The sequence below is a fragment of the Neltuma alba genome, unplaced genomic scaffold (genome assembly GCF_004799145.2).
Source record: "Neltuma alba isolate B1F8T4 unplaced genomic scaffold, ASM479914v2 tig00010124_pilon, whole genome shotgun sequence".
NCBI lineage: Eukaryota > Viridiplantae > Streptophyta > Magnoliopsida > Fabales > Fabaceae > Neltuma > Neltuma alba.
The window spans coordinates 14,972-27,811 of NW_021635075.1; positions in this window are offsets into that span (position 1 = coordinate 14,972).

Genomic DNA, 12,840 nt, shown 5'->3' on the forward strand with positions numbered 1-12,840 from the left:
ATTATGATTTAAGTTAATTAGGAGAGAGGTTACAAGAGGTAATAGGAAGATGACACTTGGCAAATCATTAATGTTAATTTGGTGAGATAGTTTTAGCCTTAATCAACACACTCCTCCCCTCATTTTCAGATGGAGTTTCGGCCAAGGCAAGAAGAGAGGGAAAAAGAGAGCTTGAAGGGAAATCAAGAGAAAAGCAAGCTACTTTGATCTTCCAACTAAGATTCAAGCTTGGTAAGCTGTTCTAAGATGTTCCTTGCTTTGTTGTCTTGAGTTATATGGTTGGAAAAATGTAAAGACCCTTAACCTTAAAAACATTATAACCTGGCCATAAAACCTCTACTATGGTAGAAAAGGAAAGCTGTTAAAATGAGCTACCATAGTAGAAGGAAAATTTCATATTTTTAGAAATTGGCTTTCAAACTCGGGTCAACCCGTAATCCGTTGCATGCAACTGAAATCATTCATTTACATCTACTGGGCCTCCGAGCCTCCGGCCCGGGTAACAAAACACATCACATCAGCCCATCTAAAAGATTCCCAACAAAATAATCCAGAGTTTCATAAGACACCAACAATGGCCTCCGGCCAACCAAAATAAGGAGATACATTCTCTCCAGTTTACAACAAGGCCGGGTAATCAAATAATTCAAAAGCAGTCCTAAATGTGGCAATATATACTAGCCATACATATACAAATGCTAGAGGCCTAAAGTTAACCAAGCTCAAGCCTCTGCGTCTCTTCCCGATGGCCCACGCCCGGAACCTTCACCTGAAAACATTGTAAACCACGGGGTGAGACAAAGTCCCAGTAACCAACCTTTTCAATACTAGGTACTACTAAATAGGTGCTCGTGAGGTGTCAAGTGGGGCAGTTCACAAATAGTATAATAACAAGATAGCCACAACAAGTTATGCAAGAGCAATGATGCAATCCCAACAACCAAATCCCTCACTTTAGGGGATTTTCAGGAGCCGAAGCCAGCCTATCCCTCATTATGGGGGACGTAAGGAGTCATAAAAGGCCTATCCCTCACTTTGGGGGACGTAAGGAGCCAAAAGGCCTATCCCTCACTATGGGGGACGTACTAAGCCAACCATCATGCATTAATGGAGGTCTTACCATGTGGTAGTAACTATCAAAAACTCTCACCAATTCCCAAATCATGCATCATGCTCAAATCATAATCAAATAGTAATTGAACATCTCATAAGTAACTTCATTCAGTGGCATATCCTTCACAATTTCAAGATTTTATTCATCATCAATCAAAAACCCCACAAGACGGTTTTCCCTTTTTATATACAACATATAGTTTGAACACAATTACTACTTGGAGCACAAACACAAATCTACTCACAATACCACAGAAGCAAGTACTAAGGATTGGAAAGTGGTTACCTCTCGCCTGAGCAAGGAATAACAAACCGACAATGTGACCCCGTGCACCACCAAGACTCACAACCGGTCTACACAAGCACACAAACACACAACCAACATATATTAGCTTTCAAACTAATAATGTGGCCAAAACAACACTTGGGGACACAAAATTCCTATCTCCCATCAAAACTCTACCCAACTCAAGGGTATATCTATCAAGGCAACACTCCAAAGTCATACCAATCCATTAAAATCTTAATTCTTTTCCAACATCAATTAAACTTCATAACCTCAAGGACCCACTATAAGAATTCAACACCCAAACATCCCATTTGAACAATTAAGGTTCTAACAACAAATCTAAACCGATTAAACATCCAATTTAACCCTCCTTAACATAACCCAAATCACAAAACTCAGAATCAACCTCTACATTGTCATCCTCAATCCCAAATCACCTATTTCCATAAACCCTAACTCCAAAAATTCAAGATTCTTTAAATCCAAGGAAACTACACCGATTAAATACTTAAACTAACCCAATGCAATCAATTAAACTCAAAACAATCGGTCAAAAACCTCAATTTCATCACAACTTAGAAAATCCTAGGGTTCCACCAAAAATCCTCAGAAATTCTAAGAAATTCCCAGAAAGAAAGAAGATTAGAGGTTAAGATCACTTACTTGAGGTAATGGATCCTTAGAAATGCCCCCTCCAAGCCAATATACCGAAACCCTAGCAGAGCCTCTCTCTCTACCTCAGATTTTTCTAATTTCCGCACGATGAACTCCTCCCGCGAATATATAGATTCGCGACCTTTCGCCACGGCGAACCCCAATCTTTGCCGCGGCGAACTAATCCCGAGAGGGATTACTCGCCTGAAAACCCGTCTTCGCCGCGGCCAACCCCAATCTTCGCCGCGGCGAAAGCTTCCCGAGAGGAAACTCTCACTCGCCCAGAAAACATTCACCGCGGCGAAACCTTCCCAAAAGGGAAGCCTCACTCACCAGAATAACTTCACCGCGGCGTCCCCAAGACTTCGCCGCGGCCAAACCTTCCCAAGAAGACACTCCCTTTTGAAACTCCCAGTGCGCCGCGGCGAAGTTTACTTCGCCGCGGCGAACATACCCTGAGAGGGGTACGTTCACCTATTCCTCCAACATACCTCAAATTCAACCCAAACACCCAGATCAAGATTAAATTGCTAATCTATCCTCAAAATCAACCAAAAGAGGCTATTAAAACCCAATAAAAACTTAGGATGTTACAAAAAATCACTTCTTGTCCCTTCTTGTTGCTAGCTGAAATGGGTACAGTGTAGGGAAGGAGGTTTTGTTGTTAAACATAGTTAGGATACTATGAATCAAGGTGGTTTCAAGTGGTTTAGTGTTGTTTTGAAAAGTTTTTCATGGTTGAACTCCAATAGGTATGATTCGGCCAAGACCAAAAATGAACCTTAGGAATTTTTTTTCAAAGTTTTGAGGCTTCTATTATGTTCAAAATGGAAAATAGTGTAGGGTAGACCTAAAGAACAAGTGTTGGAGGCCATAGAATCAAAGTTGAAATTTTTGGCTAATAAACCCTAATGATTCGGTCAGTTCAAAACTGAAAGAAGGAATTTTATTTTGTTGAATCCAAGTAGATATTTGGAATCTACATGAAAAATCATGTAGGCATAAGTCAAGAGGGGATTTTTAGGGTTTATGGAAACCAACTCTAAAATTTAAAGAACAAAGGTAGAAGCTTTAAGGTACAAAGGTTGTCCTTGAGTTATGTTATTGATTTTTATGCGGAATTGTTGATGATTCTTGTTGCCCTTTTTGTGGATTGCCATATTAGGGTTTGGCATTTGTAGAAGCAAGAAAGAAGAATAAGAAAATCAAGGAGCATTGGATTAAGGTAGTAAGATTTAATTAACCTTAATGTTGAGTGTTGCATTGATTACTATACAATTTCATATGCTATTATGTGGTTGAACTAAATGATGATGATGATTGTGTAGCTATACTCCTTGCTTTATGTGCCTTGGCTATTGCATGTTAGAGTGCTATATGTATGAGGTAAAATAGTTCCCTATTAATAGCAAGAGGTTGGAATGCTTGTAATTGATGCATGTTGATGTTTTGGTTGATTGATCTTGCTACTGGGATTTCATTGAAATCTCATCCCCCATATGTAACTTAACATTTTAGGGACTGAATCATCAAAAGGGAGGCTGCAAATTTAAGGATAAATATGGTGATGAACCATGAGGAAATATTTATATTTAGTTATGTATAAGCATGTATGATTGGAGTTGTAATCCCTAAGTAGGATGCCAATTTAGAGCCACATTTTATCAAGTTACCGAATGAATTTTTGCATAAAATTTTATATGCTTAAAGTTGACGTTAGAAGCTTCAAATAGATAGGAAGCATGTTAAAAATGGCCAACTACACGATTTTTAATGATTTTTCAAGGTTAAGGTTCAAAATCTGAAAAAAAGATTTTTGTCCAATAGACAGAGGTGACTTTCACAAAAACCTGACACTTTTTCAAAAGGAATTGGTTCATAAGATTATTTTTTTCTTGAAATAGCATTCAAAGAGCTTTTTATAGAATTTTGAACCACTCCATTTTGATTTTTCTAGATTAAGTTATGAATTTTTGAAGTTGCATCAGAAAACTGAATTTTACTCGATAAATAGTAAAAATCTGAAAATCAGCATTTTTCATGGATTTTTTAGCCCAAGACCATCCAATGTGGCCTAAAATAGTTTTAATTAAACCCTAAGTGGATTCGATAGTAAGGTGTGATATTATTATTAGGACAACTGTTGATTAACAATAACAAGTAGAAGTAGTTGTACACACCTGCAATAACTGTATCGAAAATCTTCTTCTTCTTGACAGTATCCATAACAACTCTAAGTTTCATGTGGAACACTTGACACAATATTTTTGGCCTGTCAGCACTAGATAATGATTCATTCCCCAACAATTGTGTGACCTCTGGCCAGGCTAGATTGTGTCACACCTTACTTTTATACCTCATTTTATCTCATTTAGAACCATTTGGAATCATTTACCACGGTCTTAAGTTGGAAAAATTTAAACCTTAAATTTCCTTAAAGTCGGGTTACTATTCATTGCAACACTTAGAAAAGGTCAAACTTTGAAAATTCATGATTAATTCTCAGAAAATCAAAATGAGATGGTTGCAAGTTCTATGGAAAGCTCTTGGCATGCTCCTTAAAAGAAAAATACTCACTGGCATCCAAAACTCATGCTTCAATCCCAAATTTTATTCAAAATGGTACTGTTCATTTGATCATTTTTCAATTTTCCAAGATTTATGACCACTTTCTGTACAAAACTCCAAATTTAGTGTATTACCACTTATTTTAAAGCTAAAAATGAGATCTATAAGCATGCCAAATTTCATCTCAATGCTCATCCAATTGCTCAAAATCATGTTGGTCAAACTTGACCTTAAAAAGTTAACTTTTATACCTATTACATACAATTCTTGCTTTTTCTTTTCCTTTCCTTTCACCTAACCTTTCCAATCATATAACACATACTTAACCATGATTCCTTGACCAATTGTTCAAATATAAAGCATCCTTATCATTGATACAATATTCCAACATAGTTCATAAATGTACATAATAATGTGTAATAATTACAAAACATAACTCCAATAACATTAAGCTCAATCAACCTCCAAAATGAATCCCTTTCCTTTCTCTTTACTTGATCCAATTCCTAGTTGATGAATATTGGAATATAAAGAAATGAGATTTCATAGAAATCTCAGTAGCAATGAATCATAATCATCATGTTAATCAAGCTTTGCATAATGTATTATGTCACATTACTTCAAAATATTCCCAAGTCATTTGTCATGCATTATGCCATGAAAGAAAACAAGCATATAATCATCTTGGTATGTCATTATGCATTTGGCCAAAACATATCATGCATCATAAAATCAACCATTTCCATAATGTAATCCAATTAACACAAAGCAAGCAACATAAATACATTTAGCAAGCAAGGAAAAACAATCAAATTGTATATTCAGTGCTATCTCTTTTACTTGACATAATTCAGCCTTCTCAAGAGGCTAGTGTTCCCCTTGATCTTTCTCCACAAAACCTATCAATTCATGCATAAACACACATCAAATTATCAATAATTCAAGTATAAACACAATTGCTTGACATTAAGTTCAATTAACCCTCTTTTTTCTTGATTTTTGACATAATTAATTCCTCTTTGTTTCCATCAATCTCTTAGTCCATTCCTACACAAATTTTCATGTAGAATCCAAATATCAAATCAGATCTTACAAAATCACATTTCTTCCCCTTTTTGATTCCAATGATTTTAAACAATTTTTCTTGGTGTTTTTCTACACAAAAACATCTTTTAAACTTATTGGAACCATCAAAATACATCAAAACAAACTCCTACCCCAAGAACATGTGTTGGCTGAATTGATTCCTTACTAACCCTAACTTGGTTTTCTTTCAAAAATCAATCCAAACATCACTTAGGCATAATGATTCCAACTCATCATTAAGGCTTTTATCCTTCCCTAACACAAACTCATGTAGACCGAAAATGGACAGCAATTTCCTCTTAGAAAACAACTTAAACTTTCAACCAAAACAAGTTTTAATCTTAATCATAATGAAACCTAAACATATCTTGATGAATCCTTGACTAAAGCTTGGTGATTTCTCCTTCAAATACACTCACTAAAATCAATTTCATAGCTCAAGAGAACACTTGGACAGCATCTCACCTCTTTTGTCAATTTTTCACCTATTGTAGTGTATTTTAAGGGGCTATTTATAGAAAAATTTGCTGCCCTCTCCCCCTTCACTTGTGGCATGAAATTTTGCCAACAAAATGTTCATGTGGCTACCATCTAATACCATCTGTCTAGTCTCCAGAACATTCCTACTGATATTTTAACTGAAATTGGGCTTAAATCTATTTAATTATTGGGCCACCATTTTGCACAAAATTTTGGGATTTTCTTGGCCCAAAATGAAGTCCAATTGTAACTCAAAATGAAAGAAAAAGTGGGGCCTACTCGTAAATAGTAATTCCAAATAAAAACAAAGCTTATTGGTTACTATCCACTAGTAATTTTTCATTATTTTTCTAGACCTCCAAAATCACATTTTTCTCCATAAAAAAATCCTATTTTAATATAAGAATATGATCTGAAAATTTTTAGTATTTTTCTCCACCTCTAACTATTTATTTTGAATTTTCCCCGAATAGGCCCTTAATTAGTAAAACTTTTAAAAATAAATTTTCTAAAATAATTTCCTGTACTTCCAGGGCCTGAAACCAATTTTAAAAATTCCAATAAATATTTAGATAATTATTCCATATTTTTTCCAAAATCATTAAGGCCTCTAAATAATTAAAATAATTATTTTCACTCAATTTTCACTATTTTTTCTAAAAAACCTCCATTTTCAGGAAATTCTTTAAATAACTATTTTCATACCAATTTTACCTTTAGGGGCTCTATTGAGATTTCAAAACCTCTAATTTACTTTTTTACCATTTTCTGGGAATTTTTCACAAATTTTCTCATTTTGTCCTTCTTGGACCGATAATTTCAAAAAGTTAGTCCAGACCCTATCCGAATTTTATGACATGCCTGGCTTTGTCAACCAGTCTACCTTTCGTATTGGCCTTTGACTTAATTTTTCATATCAATTACCAGGGGTAAATTTTGCAGGATGTGATAAATTGAATGTAAATGTAATAAAAATGCTTGGATAACTTGCCCATCTATAAATAGCCATTACATGCTTATAGTTTCCAATCATATATGGTACCCCTCCAGTGAAGGAAGATGGGAGAATTATTTGTTTCCCTATGGATGATGTACTTCTTTCCTCAGTTAACATTGCATTTGTTAATCCTTAGTGCAAATCCGCCCTTAGTTCTTTCTGGTGCATTCTCACTCATAGCAGCCACTGAGCTTCAATTATGGCGTAACCATCAACCATAAATTATTGAAATAATTTCTCTACATGAAGTATGGTTGAAAACTCATTGTCCCTCATCATCAATCTGTATGCAAAGTACTCTCTAATAGTAAGCCTTTTTTTCTTTTTAGTACTAGAAAGAGTCTGTTCACGATGTTCAATATTATCATGATAACCATCTTCACCTTTGGGAAACAATATTGGGTATTGGAGTGGAAGGTAAGATGCATGCAATTCATCAATACGTTGTGGCAAGCCTGATAACTTGTGAACTATAACATCTCTTCTGTTGAAATTAATATCGATGTCACCAATAATTAAAGCAGCAACCTCAGAAGCAGATGGCAAGTTGTAGTTATGCCCATCATACCTTCTTGTATTGATTAAACAAATTTTCACATTGGCATGGTGGTCATTCTTTATAATCAATGATGCTACTCGATATTGTTTGACGAAGGGATTGACCTCATCAAGGGTTTTCTTAATCCAATCAATAATATCATTATCGATGACAAACCCTTTTGTATGCTTGCTGCCAAAATAAATTTAATCATGTATGAATAAAAGTAATTAAAAACATGAGATGTATATAGCGAATAGTTAATATTATAACCATATAATTACCTTGCAGTAGATATACGATTAGATACTTCATTATCAGTATCATATATATACAGCTATTAGTAAACAGGCTTTGATCCTTCAGGAGGTAATAAACTTCCAATCCTATGGTAGTTTATGCTGAATAACACAAAAGAATAAGGACCACCACCAAGAGTTCTTAGAATAATCCACTTTACTACCCGTAGAAGTGAAAGAGAACATATTGTTATAAGTTCTGATATTTGAGAGGAAGTTTCTTGAAGATGTTGCCTTCTTGTCAAAAAATAATTTGAGAAATAGATCGGGGGAGTAGCTAGAGGAGGGAGTTAAACTTTTCCTTGTAAGCAACACATTGAGAATAATGGCTTCCTGGCATACTTGTTTGATCCAACCTTTTCATTAAACCACATGATCACACCATGTGATTGGCATTTAAATGTACGGTCACTTATATCAATATAATTTGCAAGTATTATTGATACAAGATTACTAAAAATACTCCCCCTTCAACAAGTGCAACGAAAATAAAAATATACACACAAAAAAGCTCAGTAAGGGACTTTTTCTTATAGACATTCCACTGCTTGATCACACAAACCAATACTCTCCACCTATTAGTTGAGTCATTGACATCCTTGAGAAGGGAACACCTCTTGGCAGCCATTTGAAACAACGTTGAATTGCTTAAATTGCTGATTGATTACATAGAATATGCTTAGGCTTGAGTAAATGAAATAGATGAAGCGGATATGACTTTATAAGCAAGAGGAATTGCCAATTGGTAGGGATGCAAGTTAAAGTTGTCTTGGGTTAAGAATTGAGACACTGAACTTAGGGTGGCTACTTAATTATTATGCTGGAAATAGTCCCTCAATATTCCAGCTCCCAAAACTGGTTGAATTTGCATTGATACGCTGTATCTTTTAAGCTATAGAGATAGTGACCCATATGTGCTAGTCCTTTGTTGCATCAGTATTTAAGTTGAGTTGTTTGAGTGATGGGAATAGAATTATTTATAGCCTTCTAAACTCTCCATTAATATTTCGCAGTTATTATGTTTTGTGATGGGAAGTGAGTTTTTATGCTAGAAATTATACTTTTCCAACCACCTTATCCGTTGAAATACTTTCTCATGATGTTACCATAGAATGGGTCATAGCTATGAAATAAATACACATGCAATATTTCAATGGCAGGTTTCTTACACCCATTATTAACTATTAGCTATTACTACAAATGTGATAGTGTGAGTAGTTAGGCACTTAATTAATTAAGTATTGAAATTCATATATATGAAGGAACTTCTGCAAGCTGCAAATAATTAATATCTACCATTACTATTGTATATCCCAATGAACGTAAAACCTTTTTGGAGGGAAGAGGTAATTGTGGATGATCCTATGGTTTTCTACTGCAGAGGATATGATTTGCAATCTAGATTTTGTAAACTAAATCTTCTATGAAGATCATCTCTTGATGACACAGATAGTAGCAAGTTTGCACCATTTATGAAGAAGGCATCAAAAGCAATTCATCAGATAAAAAGCACAGGTAGGAACTAATCCTACATAGTACTTGCAAGTGTATCTACTTCAAATCTATAGGAAGTTGGCAACACCTTTGGGGAGGTAAAAAAAATTTTACCATCTTGACAGTAAGCTAACATCACATCTTCACAGCTCACAATATTTTTCTTAGAGCACTGTGAGAGATGGAAAACTCTGACACAAGTAGCAACAACATAAACAAAGGAGGATTGTGTACTGAGAAAAATAATACACCAAATCTTCATGATGGCCTCACATATGTAGTTGACAAGCAAATCTTGCATTTTCAATAAATTAGTCATTTGAAAACTGAACATAGCTAGAAAGTCCAATAAACCAGTAATATTTGAAAGAACACTTTTGAAAATCAGGGAAATCCATGTGTTTGTGGTCTTTAATATATAAGGTCATATGGCATGTACTTACAGAATATAATAACCTTTTAATTGTTAGCACTATTAAGAAAGATGAGTCATAAACAAATTACAACAATTGTGTATACTGTTAAGCTTAACTTAGTCTACATACACACAAGGAATTAAAAATCAGCATACTAGTCCACTCCACGACTTAAGTTTGCAGTTATTTATGAGTTCGTGTAAAAAGTTTAGGTTTGGCAACCATTGCGTAATAGTCAACTCCCTATTACTACAATATGTGATCTGGATGACTATTTCAAAAATTTGACAGTCATGAATAGTTAAAATATTGTAGCACATCAGATTAAAGAAATGATAAAATATTTAGCACTATATCCTCAATTCAAGGGATAGCATATAGCTACAATCACCCTATGTAAAACAATATACCCACTATTCAAGGGATCATTTCAAAATAAATTATGATTGATCTACAGATGACACATAAAGATTTGTGGGTAAGGAAAAATGACAAAATGGTTGATTGAACAAAACTTATTTAAATGGGTACCTACTATTCAAGGGATCACTTCAAAATAAATTATGGTTGATTTCCAAATGACACATAAAGATCTGTGGGTCCCATGCCTTTTATATATATAGAACAAAATGTTAGGTATAAGCCCATACTTGTCTGAATGATATTTAAACTTGTTGCTTCATTCAATAAGTAGAAGTAATATTTTCATATGACTACAATACAATCCTGACACATTAATTACACTAAGAAACAAAAAAGAAAAAAAAGCTTATACCATTCATCAATAAGTCGACCTTAAGTTAAAAATTAACTAATTTAAGGTAATGAAGGCTACAACCTTTATAATTAATTTTTGGGAAAATTAATCTGGAAATCCTTATAGTTTTGCTCCATTTTGAATTAGGTCCCTAATTTTTTTCTTCTTTTTATTAAGTCCTTCAACTTTCTATTATTAGTGTTGTTGGTCCTTGAAGCTAAAAGTTGATAATCCTTGATTAACGGCGTCAAAACATTTCTGTTAGAACAAGCTTTTCTCCCTGGTCCGTTCACCATCTTCTTCTTCCTCACTAATAAATGGCTCCCCGTTCCTTCCCTAAGCTGGCATTGTGATCAGCGCAAAGGATATGTGAGGCATAAAAAGCAGTAGGGATATGATTCGAACTTGCTATATATCACCTTTGTTTGTATAGACAGTGTTTCCAAAGTAGACCCATACACAGAAAACATAAGAAAATAAGGAACAATGCCTAGACGAGGGGCATCCTCCATCATGTAGCTGTCGTTTATATATCTACGCATGACATGTATATTAAGAGGCCCTCCTCTATTTTAGTAATACAAAAACAGAGCTATATTGCAAACATGAGAGAACCATCAAAGAATAAGTGCATTAGAGATGTTTGCGTTTAAGAAATTTTCCATGTTTTATTCAATCTTGTATGATCTGTTGCTTCAACTTACAGAGTTATTTCATTGTATATATGACTTAAGTTCGTAGTCTTTGATAGTCACGTAAGAGTGCCATGGCAATGAAGATGCATGCGTTAAAAAATTTCTCTCCTCATTTTATTTGATAGAACTTGCATGACCTGTTGCTTCAAGAAATTGCATGTTATTTCATCGTAGTATGCAAGAAGCCACATACCTTGAACTTAATTTGAGATTATAAATCAAGTGAAGTAAATATTAGTGTTATATTAAAGTATAAAATACCAGTACTTTGGTTAGCATGAAAAAAAACTAGTACTTTAATGTGCATTCAACTTCATGAACAGGTTTTAAAGGAACTGATTGTAGCGCGCGCGCGCGTGCATGCACACACACACACACACACACACTCTCTCTCTCTCTCTCTCTCTCTCTCGTTCTTCCTTAGCTTGCTACTTTGATGTGTGGTTCACAATCATATTTTGATACCATGGTAACCTCCATTGCTAGTGACTAGTGGTTCTAGTAATTATAATCCTTGTTTGAAAAAGTAGTAGTAGTGTAATCAGAAAGTCGAGCTCACGAATGGTATGTACGTTGTGGCAAGAATGGTAAGCCATTTATTAGCGAGGAAGGAGAAGACGTTAAATGAACCCAGAGGTAAAAGCTCGGTCTGACAAGAACGTTTAACTTCGTTAATGATTTTTAATTTCAAGGATGGATGGTGCTAACAGTAAAAAGTTGAAGGATCTCATAAAAGGAAAAGAAACTTTAGGGACCTAATTCAAAATCAAGCCAAACTATAAGGATTTTTAGATTAATTTTTCCTCAATTTTTTTTTCGTGAACTATTAATCTAATCACTGTTATGAAGTGAGCCTTTTTCATTTTGTTGAAGTGTTATTTCATTGAATTAGTATAAGTACATCAAAACTTAAAAATCAAGTAATTTAAAGTGATGAAACCCATTACTTTTTGTTAATAAATTTTTTCACATCGTACTAATTAAATCATGGTTTTTTGAAATGAAGTGAGTATTCCTGATTCTAGAGAAGCGTTTTTGGAGCCACTACGTGGATGTTCAGAAGTTTCTAACTATGACCAATATAACCAATCTATATAAGTATTTCATTTTTGCCACTATAATTTAAACTTCTTAACATGTAATAAATTAGTTGGTGTTATTTATTACGAGCTGATCAATACATTAGCTACAGATATGTTTATGAATCACTTATACGTATTCACACGTTGCCAAAATATATTATCTTTAGTCTTACTAGTTCAAAATACATCAACTTTGATTGTGGTTGATACAAAAGTAACATTACACTGCGATGGGGAGTGAAAAATCCTTAAAAGTGACCTTGTTGAACATATCTATGGACAATAGTCCAAAGTCCAAACTACTTCTACTACGATAACAATTCCATAAGTGGATTGTAGCAATAAACAATAATGAGTTTGGTCCTACACTAA